This window comes from Vulpes lagopus, chromosome 10 (assembly GCF_018345385.1).
Source record: "Vulpes lagopus strain Blue_001 chromosome 10, ASM1834538v1, whole genome shotgun sequence".
NCBI lineage: Eukaryota > Metazoa > Chordata > Mammalia > Carnivora > Canidae > Vulpes > Vulpes lagopus.
The window spans coordinates 7824540-7843145 of NC_054833.1; the positions used below are offsets into that span (position 1 = coordinate 7824540).

Sequence of the window (18606 nt, forward strand, 5' to 3'; positions counted from 1 at the left end):
TCTCTCTTTCTGTTTTTCTATTAAATCTAGGCAACAAGAAAGCATTTTCTCTTTTCTGTAATTTAAAAGCTTTTTAGCAGTTCAATATATTTGAAAATGTCTGAAAATTGACTCCTGACAAAACAGAACTCCATAGTTACACTCATTTTATAGGTATTTATGTCAAATCAATTCCTTTCACGTTTTCTTATTGGTATGCTCACATGCACTGCTAGGACTATGTCTCCAGAAGAGAGAATGTATCACAGGTGATGGCCAGTTTTATACTGTAATGAGGAAGACCTGTTGGATATGAACTGGGGTGCCAACCTTATCATAGACCATTTGCTAATATTAAACCAATGCTTAAAGTTAAGCAGAATGATATAAAAGGGAATCCAGTCTATTATACATGTCAATGATAAATATACACACGTATATATGTGTGTGTGTCTGTGTGTGCGTGTATTTTTTTTCTCACTTTGGTCCATATCCCCACATCCACATATCTTCATGGAGTGCTCCCAGTCATTTGCTGTCAGCACCAAGCCACATTCATTTCCCTTAGATTCTGGGCAGGGAGGGCTCCCAACCTACTGTGCTTGGACTCAGTAGAAAGTTATCCTACAACCATGTATTAAAAAAAGAAATAACCTTACAATCATTTTGAAACAAATGCTAATTATTACTTTTAAAAAGGTACCTGCTTTCAATTAAGCAGGAAATTATCTAAGAAGCCACTTAATTTGCTTTGGTCTGTAGTCCCACAACTGCTTTATGCTGAGTGGAGCATGAAATTAAATATGTAAGAACTCTCCTAATGGTTGTGTTTCAGAATGCCAGCATTTTAGAATCTTAGGTATTCTAAGTGGTAACAAATACAAAATCAAAGAATATGAGAATTGGATTTGAGAAAAAATAGAAAATATTAATGTCCTCTATATTTGCATATAGATGATATGTGTTTTAAAATGGTAAAGTTTTGAAGAATGTATTGCCTATTAATTTTTGCATACAGGAAGGGTAGCAGTTCCTGTATGGAAAAAAATATCTGGCTTACAATAAAATGCCACTATTTTCCCCCATGAAAACTCTTACACTATTTTCTTGGGCCCAAATATCAAGTAGATTATGTAGGGATAAATTAAAAGAGAAGGTCATAATGAATTTTTACCATTTGCTGAAGAAATGCTAATACTAATCCCCTGTTGGAGGTATCCGTCTTTGTTAAGAGCCAAGAATACATACTGTTTGCGATGGAGAAACTGTTTGTGTAGACATATAAGGGCACTAGTTTATGCAGGAAATTTTAGAAGCATTACTAAAATGACACTTCAATCAGTACTAACAATGTTGTAAATGCTAGATGGTTCTCAGAGCCTCTTATTTATTTAAAACATTTTTTACAACTTTAAAACTATTTTTATACTAGATAAATCTTTTCAAACACTAATCATATTACAAGTAAACATTTAAAAAATCTCTGTATAAATGCGGATAAAAGCATACTTGTTCTTTTGCAGTTTGTATTCCAAATCAACTCTTTATTTCTTCTTTTTATGCTAGGTTAGACATTCTGCCATTTTACCAGGAAATCTTTACAAACATGTAGAAAAATGTGACTGATATCTCTTCCCCTACGGATGGAGCAAGGTAAGTTTGAGCTGAGATAGTGTGTTTAGTCCTAAAGTTGCTCTAACATTCATTATTTTGTTCTCAGGATGCTTAATATTCTAGTTTCTCTCCTGCAATCTACCTATACTTGATGATATTGTTAATGATTTCCAGTTTTATAAAACTCTCAACCATAAAAATTGAGAAGCTAAGAAAAAGATATGGCAATTTATGGGGTTTTGGCTGCTTTTCCCAAACCAAAGTTCTCCTGCATTTGCTCTTGAGCTTTTTCTGATCAGAGGAAGAACACAGACTTTAATCACAGAATCTTGGTGCCAGGATCTGAAGAGAACTGCTTAACTTCTCTGGGCCAGAGGGCTATAAACTGTAGCATTGTTTTATGTACACAATGGGAAGAATGATAACTGTCTGTTAGAATCATGAGCATTGCTTGGGATGAGTAAAGAGAGCATCGCTTAGAGTGGCTGACACATAGTAGGGCTTCATTATCATGACTGGAATGTCTTCAGTTAATTGGTAGGACATCTCGGCTTCCTTTTCTTGTTTCTGCCCGGCTATGGCAGATCTTAGCAGGTCTTGGCAGGCACATCATGTCATTCTTTTATCCTCCCAACAGCCGTGTGACGTGGGTGTTGTTATTATCTTATTTACAGAGGAGGAAATCAGAACACAGAGACCGAGGGTAGCTTATTTGCCATTTCAGACAGAAATACACAGGTGAGGGTGACACTTTGAGTTCAAAAGGCGTTGTTTTTTTTTTTTTTTTCTCCTGAAAGTCAACCAAAGTTTTTCCTACTACTAGGATTTATGGGGGTCACTATCGGCTTGCAAAACATTTGCCCACTTAACCATGTGTCTTTTGGCAGGGAACATTAATGACCAAGTAGAGGATAATAGTTTTAACACGACAGGCATAGCTAGTTTGATTGCACTTTGCTGTATTGTGCTTTGCGGATGTTGCTTTTTTTTTTTTTCCTTTTACACACAGGGACATATGGTGATCCTGTGTCAAGCAAGTTTATTGGCATATTTCCAACAGGATTTACTTATTTTGTAGCTCCGTGTCACATTTTCGTAATTCTCATATTTCAGACTTTGCATTATTATTATATGTGTTAGGGTCCTCTGTGATCAGTGAACTTTGATTTTACTATTGTAACTGTTTTGCAGATCCATAAACTGGACCAGTATAAAATGTCAAACTTAACTGATAAATCCTGTGTGTGTGTTGACTATTCCACCAGCCAGGAGTTTCTCTACCTTACTCCCTCTCCTCAGGCCTCCTTTTTCCCTGAGACACAATAATATTGAAATTATCCCAATTAATAACCCTATAATAGCCTCTAGTGTTCAAGTGAAAGGCATAGTCAAATATCTCTCAATTTAAATCAAAAGCTAGAAATGATTAAGCTCAGTGAGGAAGGCATGTTGAAAGTCAAGATAGGCTGAAAGCTAGGCCTCTTACACCAGAGTTAGCCAAGTTGTGAATGCAAAAGAAAAATTCTTGAAGGAAATTAAAAGTGCCACTCCAGTGAACACATGAATGATAAGAAAGTGAAACAGCCTTATTGCGGATATGGAGACAATTTGAGCAGTCTGGACAGAGGATCAAACCAGCCACAATATTCCCTTAAGCCAAAGCCTCATCCACAGCCAGGCCCTGACTCTCTTCAATTCCAACAAGGCTGAGAGAGGTGAGGAGGCTGCAGAAGGAAAGTCTGAAGCTGGCAGAGGTTGGTTCATGAGGTTTAAAGAAAGAAGACGTCTTTGTGACACAAAAATGTAAGGTGAAGCAGCAAGTGCTGATATAGAAGCTACAGCAAATTATCCAGAAGATCTAGCTAAGAGAATTAATGAAAGCAGCTACACTAAACAACAGATTTTTAATGTAGATGAAACAGCCTTCTATTGGAAGAAGATACCGTGTATACCTAGAGAGCAGAAGTCAGTACCTGACTTCAAAGCACAGACTGACTTGTTAGGGGCTAACGCAGCTCCTGACTTAAAGTTGAAGCCAGTGCTCTCAGTCATCATTCCAAAAACCCTAGGGCCCTTAAAAATGATGCTAGATCTACCTTGCCTGTGCTATGTAAATGGAACAACAAAGCCAGGATGGCAGCGCATCTGTTCACAACATGATTTGCTCAATATTTTAAGCCCACTGTTCAGACCTACTGCTCAGGAAAAAAAAAAAAAATCCCTTTTAAAATCTTACTGCTCTTTGACAATGCACCTGGTCACCCAAGAGCTCTGATGGAGATGAATAAGAGGATGAACCTTATTTTCATGCCTGCTGACACAACATCTATTCTGTAGCTTATGGATCAAAGAATAATTTTGACTTTCAAGCCTTATGATTTAAGAAATACATTTCATAAGGCTAAAGCTTTCATAGGCAGCAGTTCCTCTGATGGATCTGGGCAAAGTCAATTGAAAACCTTCTGGAAAGGATTCACCATTCTAGATGCCATGAAGAACATTCATGATTTATGGACTAGGTCAAAATAGCAACACGAACAGGGCTTTGGGAGAAGTTGACTCCAACCCTCCTATAGACTTGGAGGGATCCAAGGCTCCAGTGGAGGAAGTCACTGCAGGTGTGGTAGAAACAAGAGAGCTAGACTTAGAAGATAGGACTGCAAACTCATGATTGAACTGGAATCAATTTTCTTATGGATAAACAAAGAAAGTAGTTTCTTGAGATGGACTCTTGTCCTGGTAAAAATGATAGGAAGATTCTGGAATGACAATGAAGGATTTAGAATATTGCAGGGTTTGAGAAGATTGACTCCAATTCTAAAAGAAGATCTACTGTGGGTAAAAGGCTATCAACCAGCAACACACAGAAATTGTTTGTGAAAGGAAAAGCCAATGGATGGGGCCAACTTCACTGTTATCTTGTTTTAAGAGCTTGTGACAGCACCCCTCACCCCCATTCAGCAACCACCATCCTGACCAGTCAAGAGCCAGCAACATCAAGACTTGACCCTCCCACAGCAAAAAGATTAGAACTTGCTTGAAACTTAGATAATATTTAGAATTTTTAATAATAAAGTGTTTTTAATTAAGCTATATTCATTGCTTTTTTAGACATGATGATATTGCAAACTTAATTTACCATAGTATAGTGTAAACATAACTTCTATACACACCGGGAAACCAAAAAAAGAAGCAATTTGAGTCACTTTATTGCAGTATTTGCTTTATTGTAATAGTCTAGAACTGAACCCAGGCCCTCAGATGTAGGCCTGCACTATGTTCAGCTTGGAATGGACACGTTTAAGACATAGAACTTGTTCTGAGCATAGCTAAATCTTTGCTGCAATAAAAGATATAGAACAGTCCAACTATATTTATTAGACAAGCACCAAAGTACGAATTTAAAGATAAAAGTAAGTGCCTTTCTATAGCTGAATGTGTGATTTATTTATACACGAGGGGATTTAATATTCTAATTAATGAGTGGGCATTATGCACATGATGTCCATTAGTGTTAATGAATAATGTGTGTGTGGCGTAATAGATTGCTGTGCTAAACACATGGTGCTCCCTGCTAAGAAGCGGATCTGTATATTATAATTTGTACGTGTGATATCACACCTATGAAATCAGGAAAATGAATTAATTACATTTACAAGTGTTTGGTAGAACGGTCATTTCAAGAGTTAGCCAAATCTTTAAGAAATGCATAGGGGATAATGTCTTACCAGGAAATAATTGGCCAATAGTTTAAGCATCTCAAGTTGGAGAAAAAAAAATACTTAATTTGAAAGGAGTGAATTGGAAGATAGGGCCCAGAAAAACATTCCAGACTCTGAAATTCTGACATTCACAAGTCAAAATTGGCCAAATTTAGATTACAGCAGGGATGTCATTTGATCTAAGAGGTGTGGGGCCAGACTTAGCTATCCAAATATTCACTCCTGAGAGCCTGACTTGGCCCCAGGAAATACAGTTTCTTGTTCTTTCTTTCAATAGGAAGTTGCATGGAAAATAGAACAAGAAAATGAAAATAAATTTGGCTTCAGGGAGCAATAACCAACCCTCAGCTGGTAAAATATACCAGGTTTTAAAGATAAAGTACCTACCTCATAGCATTTCCTTTACCCAGTGTGCCCTCCAACAGGGCTGGCCATTCTTAATGCCCTGTGACCACCCTGAAAAGCAAAGAGAACAGCTTTGAATGAAATAGCATAATTATAAAAAAAAAAAAAAACAATAGTGTTGGGGGACCTGGATGGCTCAGTGGTTGAGCCTCTGCCTTTGGTTCATGTTGTGATCCTGGGGTCCTGGGATTGAGTCGTTCATCATGCTCCCTACACGGAGCCTACTTCTCCCTCTGTCTGTCTCTGCCTCTCTCTCTGTATCTCTCATGAATAAATGAATAAAATCTTTTAAAAAAATAGTGTTGTTTTTTTTTTTTTAGCCAAGGGATGCACTCTGAAATATCACTCATCAACTCATCAACACTGTTTAAGTAATTGTTCAAATCACAAAACGAATGTCAGATTCCAACAGCCCTATGAGTAAATGTTCTAGAGCACTTAGGTAGTTCCCTAATCTTGGCTATTAAGGGCCTGACACAGTCAGTCCTCGATAAGTATATCTTGAATAAGTGGAAGAACTAATGAATAAATGAATGACTATTTCAATTTTCACATCTGGATTAAATAATTAAAGGCCATGGAAAAGAGATAGCAAATAATGGGGCATGCATACCACTTGTCTATCCTCCCTTATTATTTGATTAGAGCTTTTTGTCCTGCTGAAAAGGAGGGTAACCCTGGTATCTTTCTCAGTGCAGGACCCCAAAATATCCCCATCAGCCAACTGGAGTTCATTTAAAAGAAAGCATATTTGCAGTCCTGAAATATTTAGAGAGTGAACAATTAAAAGGGGAGGGCTCATGATGGGCATGAGCCTTATATGGGGTCTGTTAACCCTGGATAATCTTCAATGTTTACAACATACCAGGACATGCAGGACTCCAAAGACATGAGTTTCCCCAAAAGACATATCAGTTTTGTTTTGTAGGACTACAATGTGTAACCTATTGTGTGATAAGAGAACAATTGATAAGGAGAGGATTGAACATAGAAATGATCCATAAATTACATAGCAGTATTAATGTTATTGCTATCAGTGCAGGTAGGAAGGATTGGAACAAAGAAGGAAGGAAAAGAAATATCCTATCCTTCTTAGGCCATAGAAGAGTTCAAAGCTGGACTGGGCTTAAAATGAACATCTCTCGATTTCAAGTAATTCAGTTAGTTTTATTTATTTATCAAGACTCTGAGTTTATATGTAACTTGTAAGTACTATGTGTGTATACAAAATGAAGATGTGGAATTGATATTGGACATGCAAAGATGGATAAGATGTGGTCCCTGTCCTCAAGGGGCTCCCAGTCCAGTGAGGAAAGTGAGAGGTACAAAAATAGTCACAATTTAATGTGGACATTCGAGAGTAGTCCACTTATTTGGTAAACATATTGAGCGCTGGACCGTAATGCCTCTCTTACACATACTAGTAGAGACCACTGTTTCAGGCTCAAATATACATTTCAATTAAAACATAAAATATATTGATATTCAATTCTTAAAAAAAATTGTACCAGTATATTGCTTTATTGAAATATATATGTGCTTCGTATAATTTGTAATATAGAATTTATGCCTGAAATGAATTCACACTGCCAGAAATTCATTTAATCATAAATGTTTCAATGCTATGATGACTGCTTAAAAAGAAAATACAAGTGAGGTTTTCAGGCTTGTTTTAAAACTAACTTAAAGTTTCATTCATTCCTTCAACATGTAAATTACCTAGCAGCGACTGTGGTCAAAATGCTATTCTCTCTTTGATGGAAACATTTACATTCTAGTGAGGAAATAAAATCTGTACCTGATAATGTTGCTATAGGGAAAAAATTAGGGTGTATCATTAAGGGGTTATAACTTGTTATACATTGGAAAGTCATACATTGGAAACCTAATGCCCAAAGTGATGGTATTAGGGAGTGGGGCATGAGAGGTGATTAGGTCATGAGGGTGGTGCCCTCATGAAGGGGATTAGTGCCCTTATAAAAGAGGCTCCCGAGAGCTCCCTCACCCCTTCCACCATGTGAGGACACAGCCAGAAGTCAGCAGTCTGCAAGACCTTCACTAGAACCAGACCATGCTAGAACCTTCCAGCTTCCAGAACTGTAAGAACAAAATTTTTGTTTAGAAGCCACTGAGTCTGTGGTATATTTGTTGTAGCAGCCCAAACAGACAGTGGCACAAATAAAATCGACTGAAGTTAAGGGTAAAGGGAATAAATTCTAGCTTTGTAGAACGAGGGTGTGGATTCCAGACAGCGTGTAATGATGGCACATGGGTTAGGGCTCAAATTAAAAAAATAAAAATAAAAAGATCCTGCTGTTCCATCTGTCTGTCATCTATCTATCAATCAGTCGTCTATCATCATCTATCTATCTACACCCACACATATAGTATCTTTTAAATAGAAGCATAATACACATGTAGAAAAGAATAGCGTACAGCTTGGACAATTTTCACAATACACATACAACCCTTTAGCCAGCATTCAGATCAAGAAGTAGATCATTTTCAGCACTTAGTTTTAGCTTTTACTTAGTTTTATTGCTATTGTTGCTGTTTTAATAAGATTTGAAGTAGAAGTAAAGGATCATTTTTTCCCTTCATATGGTGATTCAATGATTTAAGTACCATTTATTAAAAACATTTTCCTTTCGCCATTAGACTATCTTGGCATATTTGCCAAAATCAGTTGACTACATATTGTGGGCGGTCTATTTCAGCATTCTGTTCCTTTGATGAATAGAAATTCCTTTTAAACTTTATAGTTTAGTGCTTAGGTGCTATTTATAAAATTTTTGCTTACTACAAGATCATGAAGATATTCTCATATATTTTCTCCTAAAAGCTTTATTTTTTTACCTTTCACATTTAGATCTACAGTCCCTCTGGGACAGATTTTTGTGTGTGTGTGTTATGAGGCAGGAATAAAGATTTACTTATTTCCATGGCTATTCAACTGACCCAGAACCATTTGTAGAAAATTCTGTAATTTCCCCCACTGTATTTCAGTGAATTGCCTCTTGGTCATAAATCAAATGATCTCATTTGTGTGTTTCTGGTTCTGGATTCTATAATGTTTTTTTTTTTTTTTTAATTTACTACTCTATTTTTATGGCAATTTATGCTGTCTTAATTAATATAGCTTTACAATAAATTCAAATCAGTAGTGTAAATTATCCAGCTTTTTGTCGTTCAAGATTGTTTTGGTGATTTTTGTGTTTTTTTTTTTTTTGTATTTCCAGATGAATGTTAGAATTATTTGTCAAAAAAAAAGAATTATTTGTCAATTATATAAAAATCTGCTATAGATTTAATTACAATTGTATTTATCGTTAAATTTGGAGAGCATTTTAGCTTTGTAATATTGAGGACTTTCAATTTATGAACATGGTATAACCTTCCATTTCTTTACATTTTATTTTTTATTTTTTGAGAGAGAGAGCACAAGCATGTGAGCATAGGTCGGGGAGTGGCAGAGGGAGAGAGAGAGAGAGAGAGAGAGGAAGAATCTTAAGCAGGCTACATGCCCAGCATGGAGCCCAGTGTAGGGCTTAGTCTCATGACCCTGAGATCATGACCTGAGCTGAGATCAAGAGTTTCATGTTCAAGTGACTCAGCCACCCATACGTCCCTTCTTTACATCTTTTAACATATTTCTCCTAGTAGTTTCCAATGCAGAGGCTTTACAATTTTGTATTTTTATATTTTTAGATGGATACCTAGCTATTCAATTTTTTAAAGTATCTGTGATAATGTTTTCATGTGTTAACTTGAGTAGACTACAGTCCCTCCTACACTAATCAAGGTCTTGCTGTGAAGGCATTTTGCATATGTAATTAGTCACTCTAATCACTTGACCTTAAGGGCAATTATGTGGGTGGGCCTGACTACATCAGTTGGAAGACCTTAAAATCAGGGCTGAGGTTTCCCTTTCAGAGAGAAGAAATTCTCTCTGTGGATGACAGCTCTGGTCCATGGAGGTTCATTTTGCTTATGATCCTTCCTGACTGCCTGGCCTGTGAATTCTCACTTGCTTACTTTGCTCTCACAACTACAAACCAATTTTACATAGTAAATCTCTATCCATGTATCTATCACCAACTTATCTATTTATCTATTTGTCATCTATCTCTTACTGGTTCTTTTCTGGTTAAATGCTGATACAGATTTTGGTCCTAGAGATGATTCTAAAAGAAGAGAATCTTCAGGACGAGTTCTCTAATTGATGCTTGGCAGTCCATGGAAAGATATAGCAAAAGGATTAGTAATATTATTGTAATTGCATGCCCCTAAACAAGTACCATGCATGTCCCTAATCAAGTACCATGGCCTCAGAAGTATTAAAAGACTTTCATTAAGGTCACCAGATACTGAGGATCCCAGTCAGGAGTCAAACCCAGACTAAGGTCTTAACAGCTATGCTATGCTATGCTGCTGCCTCATAAGGCACTGGGGGTTTAGTTAGATATAAACCAATATTTTACTATTTATACCCTATATAATGCTGTATCTAAGCATCTTTTTAAAAATTCTTTTTTTCCCCCAAAGGTTTTATTTATTCATGAGAGACGCACAGAGAGAAAGAGACAGAGAGGCAGAGACACAGGCAGAGGGAGAAACAGGCTCCATGCAGGGAGCCTGATATGGGACTCAATCCCGGGTCTCCAGGATCACGCCCTGGGCTGAAGGCAGGTACCAAACTACTGAGCCACCCAGGGATCCCCTAAAATGTTCTTTTTAAAAAGACTTTATTTATTTATTCGCGAGAAACACACAGAGATATGCAGAGACATAGGCAGAGGGAGAAGCAGGTTCACTGCAGGGAGCCTGATGTGGGACTGGACTCCAGGACCTCAGGATCACGCCCTGAGCCAAAGGCAAGATGCTCAACCACTGAGCCACCGCGTGCCCCCTTTAAAAAAAGCATCTTTTAAATGACTTTTTTCATTGGGTTGTTATTGTAGAGAAGCATATATGGTTGTGGGGGTGTTGGACATGGGGAGAAATAGAGTGGGAAGGACTCATGTTTTCTGATAAGATATGGAATATTTGGTTCTATTCAAATATTCATCCACTCACTTCTTAGTGACTTGTTTTCACTCTTCTGATGTCAAAGACCATATTAATTTGCTCATATTCAAAAGCCAAAGAGATTTAAGAGCCAACGAGAATGCATTAAAAACAATTTGCTTGCTGTTTATAGCAGTCTGGTATTTATGAGTCTTTTCTTCTTGAAAGGAAGGATGAGCACCAGTAGCTCTAATGGACTTAATTTCCTTGGTCAGCATGGGCAGAATGTTTTTGCATAGAGATTTGCAGGAACAATACCTGCTGCATTTTAATTTTTACAGAGATCTAAAGAATGTGTGTGCTGAATGCACCCCCTATGAACTTTGCAACCCTAATCTCCAAGGGGACCAGGAACTTAATGGTGCCTCAGCCACATCCAGGCCAGACTGGGGAGTGAGTAGGGCTGAGGCAAGCAGGGCACAGAGCTTGGTCCCCTGGAGGACTGTTTTGTCTTCCTAATTCCTAAGGGACGTGGTATTATGGGGTATGGAGACTACTACCTTGAATTCAAAACTATAACTTCATATTCCTTTAAACAATGAACCTGAGAAAGCATTGACTTTAACCAAGAATATTTTTTCACTCCTTGTGATTGTTGTGGTTTTGTTATTGTTATTTGAAATAAAATAAAATAAAATAAAATAAAATAATAAAATAAAATAAAATAAAATAATGAGAAATAAAAAAAAAAAAAAAAAAAAAAAAAAAGAAAAGAAAAGGAACAGCCTAAGGCAGCCCGGGTGGCACAGCAGTTTAGTGCTGCCTTCAGCCCAGGGTGTGATCCTGGAGACCTGGGATGGAGTCCCACATCGGGCTCCCTGCATGGAACCGGCTTCTCCCTCTGCCTGTGTCTCTGCCTCTCTCTCATGAATAAGTAAATAAAATCTCTAAAAAAGGAAAAGAAAAAGAACAGCCTAAAGAAAAAAGAGGGGCAAGAAATGGCAAAAGTTTGGGTTCAACACTCTAGATAAATTAAAAGAAAAATATATGGGAGTAGAGAAACAAAGAGCCAAAGGTGCAGCCAGGCAGGATGAGGGAGAGAGACAGCAGAACTAATTCTGTTTTTCTGTATTGCAGTAGAAAGATTGCTGACTCTTTATGAGCAGACATAAACTTGAGCTGCTTTTCTAGGAGAAACATTTCATTAGTTAATGCCCATTTTCTGCTGGCCTTGGAAATCGCGGAAGGCTGTGGCAGTATCTTTATTTTCATATCTCATACTGATATAGTGAGATGGAGTTAGTATTCCATTTTCCAGACAAGCTGAGTCCAGTGGCTTGTCCAAAGATCCCCATGGAGGCCGAGAGACACATCTCTTAAATATTTCTCAAGTAGTGTCTTGAGGAAATAATGAGGGCTTATATTTGCAAACTATATTTTTGTGAGTCTCCTTGTTTCTCTGATTATCAAAGAATACTTTGAGGAAGGTAAGTGTTGTTATGATGAATGTGCCCAGCTGAGAAAATGGAAGCCATGGAGTTGAGTGCCATCACTATTCAGCCATGGGAGCCAGACACCTGGGCCCCAGGATCCTGTTCCTTATATGCCATGACTTTCACCTGCTCGCCTTTACACAGCTCCTCTCTCTGGAATATCCTCCCCTAACTCCAACTCCTGAGCTAGTTTAAGGCTTTACCAGGAGCCTGGAGGGAATCCTCTACCTTATACACTCATGGGGGGAAGGCTCAAGTTCACAGCAGCTAGAGTTGAATCTGGGCTGGCTCCCGTGGGGCTCACATCTACTTGGAGCTTTTAGAAGAAGACCCTGTGGGATGCCCACCACCTCAGAAAAAGTAGCTCTTTTCCTGCCAGGCTAGGAAAAACCCTTTTGCAAATAGTAAGTCTCTGATGGGCATGCCCTACAGATTCACCAGGTGGAAGGAATCCAGCCATCATTGTCTTGGTTCAGTCATTTCTCAGTTGGAGAGGGACCCTCCGCCCAAGAGTCTGCCATCTAATGAAACGTCCACTCAGCTTTGCCCTACCAGTGGGCTACTATGAGGTAGTAATAACAGCTGCCATTGGTTGCGGGCTTACTAGGAGAGAAAGTGCTTTATTTAGATTGCCTCATTAAGACCTCTGAGATTATTTCAAAATTACAGAGGGAGAAAATGAGGCTGGGTGAGGTGGATGGAGATGTCTGAAGTTATCTACTTAGTAATGAGCCAGAGCAGGGCCTGGGCATGCCACGTAGAAGTGTGCATGTTTGACACTTCTTAATCCCATTTACTTTCAGCCAGGGCAGGAATGAAGGTCACTGAACTCTGTGCTTGGAAACTGGCTTTGCACTACTAAGGATGCTTCTATTGAACTTGGTCCGTGAACGAGCTGAGTCCTGCTTGCCTTCTGCTTAATTACCTGTGCAGGCAGCCCCTGCACTTTAATATCACCTCGCACCTGAGACTCTCCCAAGGTTATTAGACTGCGTCCTGAGGTGAGGAAAATTCTTTTTAAGCATTCATGCTTAATGGACTTTAGCTCAAAGCAACGGAATCTCCTACAGTGTACCTAGCACTGTTCTGGGCCCCAGGAAAATAAAGGTAAATTAGAACCAGCACTTATCCTGTGGGAGCTTTGAGCTTTGGAGGAAACGTTGCATTCAAATGAAACTGATAGACATTTTCTAGACAGACACTAATATGTGACTATGAAAAGATAGGATAAGTAATGCAAAATAATAGTTATAAATAATTTGACAAAGTGTGCTGTATAATGTAGAGCAATGATCAGTCAGAAAAGTGTCAGGTAGGGTTTGAGTAGTAACAAAGACTATGTGAGAAGAGCATTTCCCCTGGTATTAATGGTATTTGAAAGAGTTAATTTGCTCCTTGTGAGGGCCACATTAAAAAAGTATCTACGTTGGGGTTCCTGGCTGGCTCAGTTGGGAAAGCATATGACTCTTTATCTCAGGGTCCTGCGATGGAGCCCCACTTTGAGGGCAGAGTTTACTTAAAAAAATGTGTCTACACTTTTTTAAGTGTCTACACTTAATTTGAATATCTTTTATATGGATTTAGGGAGAGGTGGGCAAGAAGGACCAATCATACAATTTAATGTTTCCAGGTAAAGTCAAATGAAAAAAATATTACTTCTAAGTGTAAGATTCCATGAACTAATACAAAACAGTAATTCTTAGACTACGTATTGGCATATACTAAGAATTCACCAAATATTGGATATTATTGTTATCTCTTTGATAGAGTAATGGCTTGTGTTTCAGGTAGTGGTTCAAATGAATTTGCTATATAATGCATAATGTTTGGTGTTTGAGTTTGATCCTGTATAATATATTTGCCCATTGCAAAAAGCTTTTATCTTTTTCATTTTTGTATTTTTGTGACTAAAAGTAGAATGCCTTTGGAGAGATGCATCATTGCTTTGCTGCCCTGCTCAATAACTCTAGCCCCTCAGGTATTTATTGGTAGTTACTTCACAAATCCATACATTTTTAAAAGAACAGATATCCTTTCAAGCCATTCAGAAGTGTTTTCTAGGTACTCGTTTATATTCAAAGTCTGTTATCTTGCGTGAACATTCCCCCAAACATGCACCAGACATTTTTCTCATATTTTGGGTTGTCAATATGAAATGTACTTAAAATTTCCCACAGCATCAATTTTCTTTGTATGTTTTTCAGCACATTTCATATGCTTTGATAACAGATAATGTCTTGTTCTGCAATTACTTTCAAGAAAATGACTTCTATGGTTTTGTACCTTTAACTCACATTAAAAATACACTAATGAGCTTGTTGTCGTAGGAAACTATCTTTGTGTCAGACGGAATATAGCATTTGAAGAAACCGTTTGTGATGAGAGGGTTCCATTCCTGAACACGGCTGATATCAAGTTGTGAATTGCCTGCCTAGGTAGTATTCCTAGCCATTGTTGTCTTGCTCGAATGACCTGCATTTTGTGGAAGCTGAGCTATTTGGAGTTCAGCATTACTTGCAAGGTGAGGAAACATTTTTGCAAAGTTCTTCAGTAGTAAGAAAAACATGAACAAGCAAACACAATACATAATACAGAACAAATTACCTATCATGATAAATTTGCTGGCAATTTCTTCCTGGAAAGGCATTTGTATGTTTTATTTGCATTCTTTTCCATACAGCTTAAGACAATATCATGAAAGTAATACATTCTCATTAAAATTTGAAATTATAGAATAGTTGTTTTTTTTTTTTTAATCAACAACCCGTTCATGGACAATCAGTGTCAACATTTTTAGGTATGTCTTTTGATTTCCTGTGCATGTTAAAAGATCATTCACATGTGTACATATCATTTTGTCACTTCTTAAAATACCTTTCATTATTGTACTTTCCATCTATTAATCAATTTTGTATAGTCATAACTAACTACAGCAAATATAGAGTCCCAAATTTTAGACTTGGCAGCCAACAGGCATTTCACTTTTCATTTTCTGATTATCTATAGACTTTTGGCCCATCATGCACTAAAAATTCATGGAGAGAAAATGTGTCTGCTTTGCTACATGCTTCAAACATTCATTCACTGGCTGTTCCTTTATATTATTTGGATATGTCCATAACCTTTTAACAAAATTGCATTGATCAATTTGTTCACTATAATAAAATGTAAGTACCAGTTTCTTAATTCACTTCTAGTCACTGTTTCAAAAAGGCCTACAGGCACAAAATTTCAAGCAGTTTTCCTAGGATTGGATATCATTTGGGACCAGTATCTCCATGATCTCTCTACCAGAAGAACCCATACTTACATCCATAAACTACATATATTGTATAGCCTTCACATCTCACTTGCTCATCCGATCTGATACACAAAAGACTGAGGGCATCCTTCTTTTTTGGGGGGGAGGAGTCAGCTTCATTGAGGTATAATTTATCTACAATAAAGTTCAATTTAAGTATGCAATGCCATGAGTTTTGACAAGTGTATACAGTCCTATTCCCACACTGGGATCATGATATAGTACGTTTCTATTAGCCTAAAAGTTTCCTTGTGTCTTTTTGTAGTCAATCTCCTCTCTTCTGTCTCTTGACTCCTGGTAATCCTGATCACTTTAGTCTGCCTTTTCTAGAATTTCATATAAAGGGAATCATATAATCATTTATGTTTGGCTTCTTGCACTTAACATAAGCCTCTCCAGAGTATCTATGCTTTGATGTAAATATATGCATTCCTGTTTGTTGCTGAAGAATATTTCATTGTATGAATATACCGTTCTTAGTTTATCTCTTTGACAGTTGATGAGCATTTGCCTTCTTTCCAATTTTTGGACAATTATTGATATAAATAAAGCAGCCCTGAGCTTGAGTACAAATCTTTGTATGAACACATTTTTGTTTCTCTTGGATAAGCATTTGGAAGTGGAATTGCTAAGCCATATAGTATGTGTATATCTAACTTGAGAAAGAACTGCCAATTTATTTTCCCAAGTGGCAGTTCTATATTGCATTCCCACAAGCAATAAATAAAAGGCTAGTTGTTCCACCTCTGTGCCAACACTTGGCATCTTATTTATATATACTTTTTAAGTTTTAGGTATTTTTTTGGTGATATTTAGTGGCTTTAATGACCACTTTTTTCCCTAATAACTCACGGTGTTGAAAATTTGTCATGTGCTTATTTGTCATCTTTATATTTTCCTTAAAATCCTTTGCGTTTTTATATTGGATTGTTTTCCTTATGGGAATAATTTTTAACACAGTCTGCATATGAGTTCAGATATATATTTATAAGTTTACCAGATATTTGCATATATTTTTTTCTCAATCCGTAGCCCACCTTTTAATTTTCTCCTTTCAAAGATTTTTCAAAAGATGTATCTAATTACTTGAGAGAGAGAGAGAGAGAGAAAGAAAGAAAATGAGCAGGGGGGAGGGGCAGAAGGAGAAGCAGACTTCCTGCTGAGCAGTGAGCCTGATACAGGGCTCAACCCCGGGACCTTGAGATCATGACCTGAGCCAAAAATCAGACCTTTAACTGACGATCCACCAGGTACTCCCCACCTTTTCATTTTCTTAACAGTACCTTTTCAATAGCAAAGTTGTGACATTTAAAATTTTTTCAATGAAGGCCATTTAATCAATTTTTTTCTTCTTGGGTCCTAGGTAAAAAATATTTGCCTAACTCAAAGTCTGTAAGATTTTTTCTTATATTTTCTTCTAGAAGTTGGATAATCTTCTAGAAGCTTTATATTTGAATTTATGATCCATTTTAAAATTAATTTCTGGGGTTGCCTGGCTGGCTCAGTTGGAAGAGCATGTGACTCTTGATCTTGGGGTTGTGAGTTTGAGCCCCACATTGGGTATAGAGATTGCTTAAAAAAATAAAATCTGAAATAAATTCTGGATGTGATATGAATCCATGTCAAGTTTCACTTTTTTGCATATTTATCCAGTTTTTATCTTGCATCATTTATTAAAACCCTTTTTATTTCCTTCACTGAATTGCCCTAGATATGTGTAAACCAATTAACCAACAAACAAAAAAACCCCAAACTAATTGGCCATATATATGTGGGTCTATTTCTGGATTCTTTAGTTCATCCACTGAGTTCAGTTTCTACCTTGACACCATACATAGCACACTGTTTTGATTACCATAGTTTCTTTAGTAAGTCTTGAAATCAGGCCATGTTATTGCTCTAACTTTGTTGTTTTGCAGTTATTTTGCCTATTCTAGGTCCTTTGTATTTCCATGTGAATTTTAGAATTGATTTTTGAATTTCATCAACAAAGGACTTTTATCCAGAATGTATGAAGAACTCTCAATATGTAATATATTTTTATAGCATGGGGGTGGGGATGGGATGGAGGCAGGTCATGTCTCTTTCAGGCTTATCCTCTCTTCCTTTAGCACATCTCTCGATTGTATGATTAAAGTTGCTCATAGTGGTTCTAGAATATTTCAGACAATTCTTAAAATTCTTAGAAATGCACACACACCTTTGATATGCAATCCTAGATCCAGAAAGCCATGGGGGCATGTCAGGCCATAAAGCAATCAGGATCTTGATGCATTATATTAAAAATAGGCTGAACCTTTTTAAACAGAATCAGTATCCAGCTTCTGATAATCATTGCTATAACCAGAAGTCAAAGGATTCTTTCTTGCTCCTGAGTAGAAAGAACTGAAGTTCTTGTGGTCACAACTCTAACATACTCATAGCACTCATTATTAGTCTCGAGTATGTAGGGCGATGCTACAGTGTCGAGGCCTTTACAGCAGCAGCTGTGGATACTGTCCTCTTTAAACTGACCCCTTTATTCCTTATTATAGTCATGTTGAGCCAGGACTTAGATCTATTTTTTTTTTATTCATCTTCCTTAGTGCTTCTCTCTTGTTGGATTTTTTTTTTTCCAGCAGATAGAAGCTATCCATTTATTGAGATTTTTATCCTCTGGTCTGTTTAGAATGCATATTTTCTAGCATATATCGTATTTGTGGATCAGACATTGACAATGTAAAAGGCACTTAAATTATTATATTCTGATTAACAAAATTCAAGCCCTTGAAATAGGATAACTGAGCTAATGCATTCCACATTCTGGCATCTCATTCAGTACCAATGTATTAATCAGAATCAGTGATGATAGCATACTGTATCCTTGTCAAAATAAACATTAAAAATACATTTGTTCTAAATAAAATCTTGTATTGATTTGTCAATGTGTTTTATAAATAGAAAACTTTACACCTGCTGTCAAATCTTCTAATAAAAAAAAAAAAAAAACTGTTTCTGAAACAGACTGAAGTTCAATGATTAGTACAATCCCTCTGTGTGTGGGGGAGAGGATACTAGCTCATCAGCATGCACCATTGGCATCCCT

The 18606-nt window shown here is 37.1% G+C and overlaps 1 long non-coding RNA gene across 1 annotated transcript in view; it reads left to right on the forward strand.

Moving 5' to 3' along the window:
• LOC121499464 overlaps window positions 1-18606 on the forward strand; it is a 132088-nt gene that overhangs the window by 41924 nt on the left and 71558 nt on the right. Inside the window, exon 3 of the long non-coding RNA XR_005990132.1 lies at window positions 1546-1632. This is a non-coding gene — a long non-coding RNA (uncharacterized LOC121499464). The remainder of the gene's footprint in view (window positions 1-1545; window positions 1633-18606) is intronic.